Below are 7,500 nucleotides of genomic sequence, written 5' to 3' on the forward strand. Positions count from 1 at the left end.
ATAATTTACCTGTCAGCCCCCTTCTCATAACAACACGTCTTCGTACTGTGACTCACCAGGAGAGAAAGGGGTGTCGATTCCAAGGATTATGCCGTAAACTTTGCCTGATGTCGGACCGTTACAAATAAGGACGGCAGCGGAAATACGGTGAATTCCGGTTCATTGGCGCACGTTCCGGGGTACGCTTTGCCCCAACGTGGCCGGAGTTTCGTGCAAACGGTTGAAAAGGTATAAACGATGCAAACCGGGCGAGAAATTGTGTATTTAAATGGAGCGCAGACTAAATCGGAAAATCAGCAACGCCACTCCAGTACTATGAAACTATGCGTTAGTTCCAAATAGTTATCGGGGGAGGAATTCATCTTGTGCGATTGACTCCGAGAGAACAGGATCAGGGTGCCCGGACTTCCCCAGTACTACGCAATCGATGGTTGCGGCCCTCCAAGCCCCCACCTTCATCGTAGTACCCTGAGGTGATCGTCAAGGAATTGGGTCGCTGCTCATTTTCCCCGCCGGCTTCTTTTTTTTCCCCGAGCGTGAGCGCGCACGGGCGACGCCGTTGAGAAGCCGCTCGCCTCCAGCACGGCTGGGTTTGCCAAGGCCGCACGGCGTGGACGTGTCTGCCCCCCGGTTCGAAACCGTTCGGCAAACCGTCTCCCGCCCCGCGTTAAGCAGCGCAGTGTCCCGAAGGAACGAACGGAGAGGAACCTCTGGCTCTCTTCTCGATCCGTTTTTGTTCCCTCACAGTTGCCCCAATTCAGAGGCCAACCCCTCCCTCCGGCGGCCCAATTAACCGGAATGCAGTACACCTGGCACCGGCAAATTACGGTACGACTGCCGACCACTTCCTGGTAACCGTTCCCCGACTGAACAAAGCCTGTATTTAAACAGAATCGTTGAATGTATTTAAAGCAGTAAATCTAACCATTAACTGTGCAATATCGTGACAAGTTCTGTGAGAAGATTAGTGGAACTGTAGTCTCGCCTTAAGGATGGGAGGTACTAGAGTTTGAACCTCAGCTCAACCTGTGAAGTGTTTTCTGCCTTGAAACTGGGGTTTGTACACCAATCACTTTGTGCTCTGATAGCGTAACTGACGGTGACTGGGTGCAGAAGGGACTATGTACAGTTCCTCCGGAAGCAAGAAAAGACTTCGGCTGGGGGGTTGGGTGGGGGGGGGGGGGTGGTGCAATTCGAACTAAGCAAGAGGATTATTACAGAGAACGAACCAGCGGCAGCAACGAGGGACTCGGGCAGGCCGTACGGAATCCTGGGGAGCCGAGCTCACTCACGGCCCAGCAAAGAGGCGTTGGCATACCGACTTCCCCACCTCCCCAAATACACCCTGGAGTTCGGATGAATTCAGGGCCCCTTGTTTCCCCTGCCCCATTCTAGAGGCACGCCCGTAGGCCATTTCGATCACCAACAAGAGGAGACCGGCAGGCGCTTGGACAAGCAAACGACGCGCGAGAATCGCTGGCGGTCGCGCTCCTCCCAGCATTTTGTGTGTGTGTGTGTGTGTGTCCGTAGGTTAATTGGCGACTGGACAAAGTACCTCTGAGATGTCGGTCACTGATCAGAGAAAAGAGCCAATGGGGCTTACGAAAGCAAGTAAGCTGGAGGAAGCCTGGTGGCGTAGCGTTTAGCTCGGGGGAGTTCAGAGGTCAACTCCGGCGCCATTTTTGTAAGGAGTCTGTCGGCCCTCCCCGTGGAATGTGTTGGGTCTTCCCTCAGGTGCTCCGGTTTCCTCCCACTGTCCATTAATTGTCCATGAAACTGTCGATGGATTGGCCGCTGTAAGTTGTCCCCTGGTTGGGTTTGGGTCAGATCGGGGGCTTGCCGGGAGGCGAGGCTCAGAGAGACGGGAAGGCCTCATCCGCACTGTATCGCGAGATTAAAAAATAAATAAATTGAACTGCTCCAATTCGGTCACCGTAATTTAACCCCCCTCCCCCCCCTTCAGCCGAGGTGAAAGGGTGTCAACGTGGGTAAAACGATGCTGGTTTTAAGGTTGGATGTTGGTGAAAACTGCCTGCTCCCGTTGTATCTGAATCAGGTTTAATATCAACGGCGCAGGTCATGAAATTTGTTGTCTTTGCCGCAGCAGTACAATGCAATACAATGATAGAGAAGAAAACATGAAATACTTTAAGTAATTTGTGCACGCTTAAAGTAATTAAAATCGACTTTAAGTTCCTCGGCATCCTCATCACCGAGGATCTCACGTGGTCTGTACACACCGGCTGTGTGGTGAGAAAGGCACAACAGCGTCTCTTTCACCTCAGACGGTTGAGGAAGTTTGGTGTGGGCCCCCAAATCCTCAGGACTTTCTACAGGGGCACGATTGAGAGCATCCTGACCGGCTGCATCACTGCCCGGTACGGGAACTGTACCTCCCTCAATCGCAGGACTCTGCAGAGAGTGGTGCGGACAGCCCAGCGCATCTGTAGATGTGAACTTCCCGCTATTCAGGACATTTACAGAGACGGGTGTGTAAAAAGGGGCCCGAAGGATCACTGGGGACCCGAGTCACCCCGAACACAAACTGTTCCAGCTGCTCCCACCCGGGAAACGGTCCCGCAGCATAAAAGCCAGGACCGACAGGCTCCGGGACAGCTTCTCCCACCAGGCCGTCAGACTGATGAACTCACGCTGACACAACTATATTTCTGTGTTATACTGACTGTCCTGTTGTACGTACTATTTATTACAAATTACTATAAATTGCACAGTGCACATTTAGACGGAGACATAACGTAAAGATCTTTACTCATTGTGTATGTGAAAGATGTAAGTAATAAAGTCAATTTTATATATATATATCAAATAGTTAAATAAAGTTGTGCAAAAAAGAGAAATGAAAAAAGTAGTGAGATCGTGTTCATGGGTTCGATGTCCATTCAGAAATCGGATGGCAGAGGGGAAGAAGCTGTTCCTGAATCGCTGAGTGTGTGTCTTCGGGCTCCTGTACCTCCTCCCCGATGGCGGAGGGGAAGAAGCTGTTCCTGAATCGCTGAGTGTGTGTCTTCAGGCTCCTGTACCTCCTCCCTGATGGCGGAGGGGAAGAAGCTGTTCCTGAATCGCTGAGTGTGTGTCTTCAGGCTCCTGTACCTCCTCCCTGATGGCGGAGGGGAAGAAGCTATTCCTGAATCGCTGAGTGTGTGCCTTCAGGCTCCTGTACCTCCTCCCCGATGGCGGAGGGGAAGAAGCTGTTCCTGAATCGCTGAGTGTGTGTCTTCAGGCTCCTGTACCTCCTCCCTGATGGCGGAGGGGAAGAAGCTGTTCCTGAATCGCTGAGTGTGTGCCTTCAGGCTCCTGTACCTCCTCCCTGATGGCGGAGGGGAAGAAGCTGTTCCTGAATCGCTGAGTGTGTGCCTTCAGGCTCCTTTACCTCCTCCCTGATGGCGGAGGGGAAGAAGCTGTTCCTGAATCGCTGAGTGTGTGCCTTCAGGCTCCTGTACCTCCTCCCTGATGGCGGAGGGGAAGAAGCTGTTCCTGAATCGCTGAGTGTGTGCCTTCAGGCTCCTTTACCTCCTCCCTGATGGTGGAGGGGAAGAAGCTGTTCCTGAATCGCTGAGTGTGTGTCTTCAGGCTCCTGTACCTCCTCCCTGATGGCGGAGGGGAAGAAGCTGTTCCTGGGTAATGGATGCCACCTTTTTGAGGCATCGCTCCCTGAAGATGCCCTGGATATTACGGAGGCTAGTGCCCAAGATGGAGCTGACCAAGGTTACAACTCTGTAGCTTCGTTTGGTCCTGTGCAGTAGCCCTCCACCCCCGCCCCCACACCGATACCAGACAGTGATGCAGCCCGTTAGAATGCTCTCTAAGGATATCTATAGAAATTTCCAAGTGTTTTCAGAGACAAACCAAATCTCCTGAAACCCCTAATGAAGTACAGCCGCTGTCTTGCCTTCTTTATAACTGCACTGATACATTGGGACCAGGTTAGATCCTCAGAGATCTTGACACCCAGGAACTTGAAGCTGCTCACTCTCTCCACTTCTGATTCCTCTATGAGGATTGGTGTGTGTTCCTTCATCTTACCCTTCCTGAAGTCCACAATCAGCTCTTTCGTCTTACTGACGTTGAGTGCCAGGTTGTCGCTGCGACACCACTCCACCAGCTGGTCTATCTCACTCCCGTACGCCCTCTCGTCTCCAGCGGAGTTTCTACCAACATTAGTCATGTAGTCCTCAGATTTATAAATAATTTATAGATAGTGTTTATTCCGCGCCCAGCCACACAGGCATCTTTCGCACACCTACATTGCGCCCTGTCCGCCAGGGAAAGCAGGATCGCCAGCGGCCACACGTTTTAATTTCACGTCCCACTCCCATTCTGATATGTCTATCCACGGCCTCCTCTACTGTCAAGATGAAGCCACACTCAGGTTGGAGGAACAACACCTTATATACCGGCTGGGTAGCCTCCAACCTGATGGCATGAACATTGATTTCTCTAACTTCCACTAATGCCCCTCCTCCCCTTCTTACCCCATCCCTGATTTATTTATTTCCCCCCTTTTTTTTCTCTCTCTCTGCCCATCACTCTGCCTGTTCTCCATCTCCCTCTGGTGCTCCCCTCCCCCTTTCTTTCTCCCTAGGCCTCCCATCCCATGATCCTTTCCCTTCTCCAGCTCTGTATCCCTTTTTCCAATCACCTTTCCAGTTCTCAGCTTCATCCCACCCCCTCCGGTCTTCTCCCAACATTTTGCATTTCCCCCTCCCCCTCCTACTTTCAAATCTCTTACTATCTTTCCTTTCAGTCAGTCCTGATGAAGGGTCTCAGCCCGAAACGTCGACAGTGCTTCTCCCTATAGATGCTGCCTGGCCTGCTGCGTTCCACCAGCATTTTGTGTGCGTTGTTTTAAATGTTGGGACCACTCTCCTGAATCCTCCCGGTCAGCAGGGGGCGGTATTGAACCTGTTTTAGATGTTGGGACCACTCTCCTGAATCCTCCCGGTCAGCAGGGGGCGGTATTGAACCTGTTTTAGATGTTGGGACCACTCTCCTGAATCCTCCTCACACTCCCGGTCAGCAGGGGGCGGTATTGAACCTGTTTTAGATGTTGGGACCACTCTCCTGAATCCTCCCGGTCAGCAGGGGGCGGTATTGAACCTGTTTTAGATGTTGGGACCACTCTCCTGAATCCTCCTCACACTCCCGGTCAGCAGGGGGCGGTATTGAACCTGTTTTAGATGTTGGGACCACTCTCCTGAATCCTCCTCACACTCCCGGTCAGCAGGGGGCGGTATTGAACCTGTTTTAGATGTTGGGACCACTCTCCTGAATCCTCCCGGTCAGCAGGGGGCGGTATTGAACCTGTTTTAGATGTTGGGACCACTCTCCTGAATCCTCCCGGTCAGCAGGGGGCGGTATTGAACCTGTTTTAGATGTTGGGACCACTCTCCTGAATCCTCCCGGTCAGCAGGGGGCGGTATTGAACCTGTTTTAGATGTTGGGACCACTCTCCTGAATCCTCCCGGTCAGCAGGGGGCGGTATTGAACCTGTTTTAGATGTTGGGACCACTCTCCTGAATCCTCCCGGTCAGCAGGGGGCGGTATTGAACCTGTTTTAGATGTTGGGACCACTCTCCTGAATCCTCCCGGTCAGCAGGGGGCGGTATTGAACCTGTTTTAGATGTTGGGACCACTCTCCTGAATCCTCCCGGTCAGCAGGGGGCGGTATTGAACCTGTTTTAGATGTTGGGACCACTCTCCTGAATCCTCCCGGTCAGCAGGGGGCGGTATTGAACCTGTTTTAGATGTTGGGACCACTCTCCTGAATCCTCCCGGTCAGCAGGGGGCGGTATTGAACCTGTTTTAGATGTTGGGACCACTCTCCTGAATCCTCCCGGTCAGCAGGGGGCGGTATTGAACCTGTTTTAGATGTTGGGACCACTCTCCTGAATCCTCCCGGTCAGCAGGGGGCGGTATTGAACCTGTTTTAGATGTTGGGACCACTCTCCTGAATCCTCCCGGTCAGCAGGGGGCGGTATTGAACCTGTTTTGAGTCCTGACGAAGGGTCTCGGCCCGAAACGTCGACAGTGCTTCTCCCTATAGACGCTGCCTGGCCTGCTGCGTTCCGCCAGCATTTTGTGTGTGTTACCCGATGTTCTCCAAGTTGCATCTTGGCCTGAGTCTCTGCGAAATCGATGGTCTCTGACGATGACAGGAGGCCCATGCGGGAGAGTTTTTACACTGGGGGCGGTTCCACTCTCACAGCCTCGGGAGTCTGGGTCCAGTTGTACGGGTTGCCATCACAAACAGGGGTCGTCCGGGGCTGGACTGGACGACGGGGTCCTCTGTGCCCCGTGCTGCCCTTCGCTCTCCGCGGAGCGTGGCAGAACCTCCTTCCCGGCCGTCGGATCTCACCGGAGATCTCATCCCCCCCACCCCGGTCTGCCGAGGCTGACTTCACACGTTAGGACGGGCACGTCTCCGTCTCACCGGGGTACGAGAGCCGCCGGCTACCCTCACCCGGTTCGGCCCGCCTGTCGGAGCGGTGTACCGGGGGGGTGAGGCCGCTGTCGCGTGCAGACGGCGACTTGGAGCCGCGGGTGAGGGCTGAGGGTCCGGTTCGGGGCTAAAGGTGACCCAGAGTGGACAGGACGAGCCCCTTCCCATGAGGTGTTACCCCTCTCTGGACATCCCGTACACCCAACACTGTCCCAGAGTGGACAGGACGAGCCCCTACCCCCTCACCCCTCCCCCCCCCGTACTCTGCAGCACAGTCACAGTCTGCTGAAACGGAAGGGTGTTGCTGAATCTTTCGTGGGCCCAGTGCCACGAACGGGCTCTCGGGCAGGCTGTCGGCTGTCCGCACAAGGAGGGGGACGTCGTCGTCGGTACGGCAGTGTCCGCGAGTGGTTCCCGTCGGGGCAGAGGGGGTCGGCCGCAAGGGGATTTCTGCCTCCCACCCCCCCCCCAGCTCCCTCCAGTTACCCCGGTAGCCCCTCGGCATCCCGGTCTGGCAGCGCCAGCGTTCCGCCGATGGGGTGCACGGGAAGAGGGCCGGCCTCTGGGAAGCGTTTTGTGGCTGGGCGATCTCGCTGTGATGAACACATAGAAATCTCCAGCACATCACAGGCCCTTCGGCCCACAATGCTGTGCTGACCACGTAACCTACTCTAGAAACTGCCTGGAATTTCCCTAACGCACAGCCCCCTATTTTTCTAAGCTCCGTGTACCTGTCCAGGAGTCTCTTAAAAGACCCTATCGTATCCGACTCCACCACCGTCGCCAGCAGCCCATTCCACACACTCACCACTCTCTGTGTAAAAACCCCCTGACATCTCCTCTGTACCTACTCCCCAGCACCTTAAACCTGTGTCCTCTTGTGGCAACCATTTCAGCCCCGGGAAAAAGCCTCTGACTATCCACACGATCAATGCCTCTCATCATCTTGTACACCTCTATCGGGTCACCTCTCATCCTCCTTCACTCCAAGGAGAAAAGGCCGAGTTCTCTCAACCTATTCTCGTAAGGCATGCTCCCCA

Source organism: Hemitrygon akajei, chromosome 26 (genome assembly GCF_048418815.1).
Source record: "Hemitrygon akajei chromosome 26, sHemAka1.3, whole genome shotgun sequence".
Classification (NCBI taxonomy): domain Eukaryota; kingdom Metazoa; phylum Chordata; class Chondrichthyes; order Myliobatiformes; family Dasyatidae; genus Hemitrygon; species Hemitrygon akajei.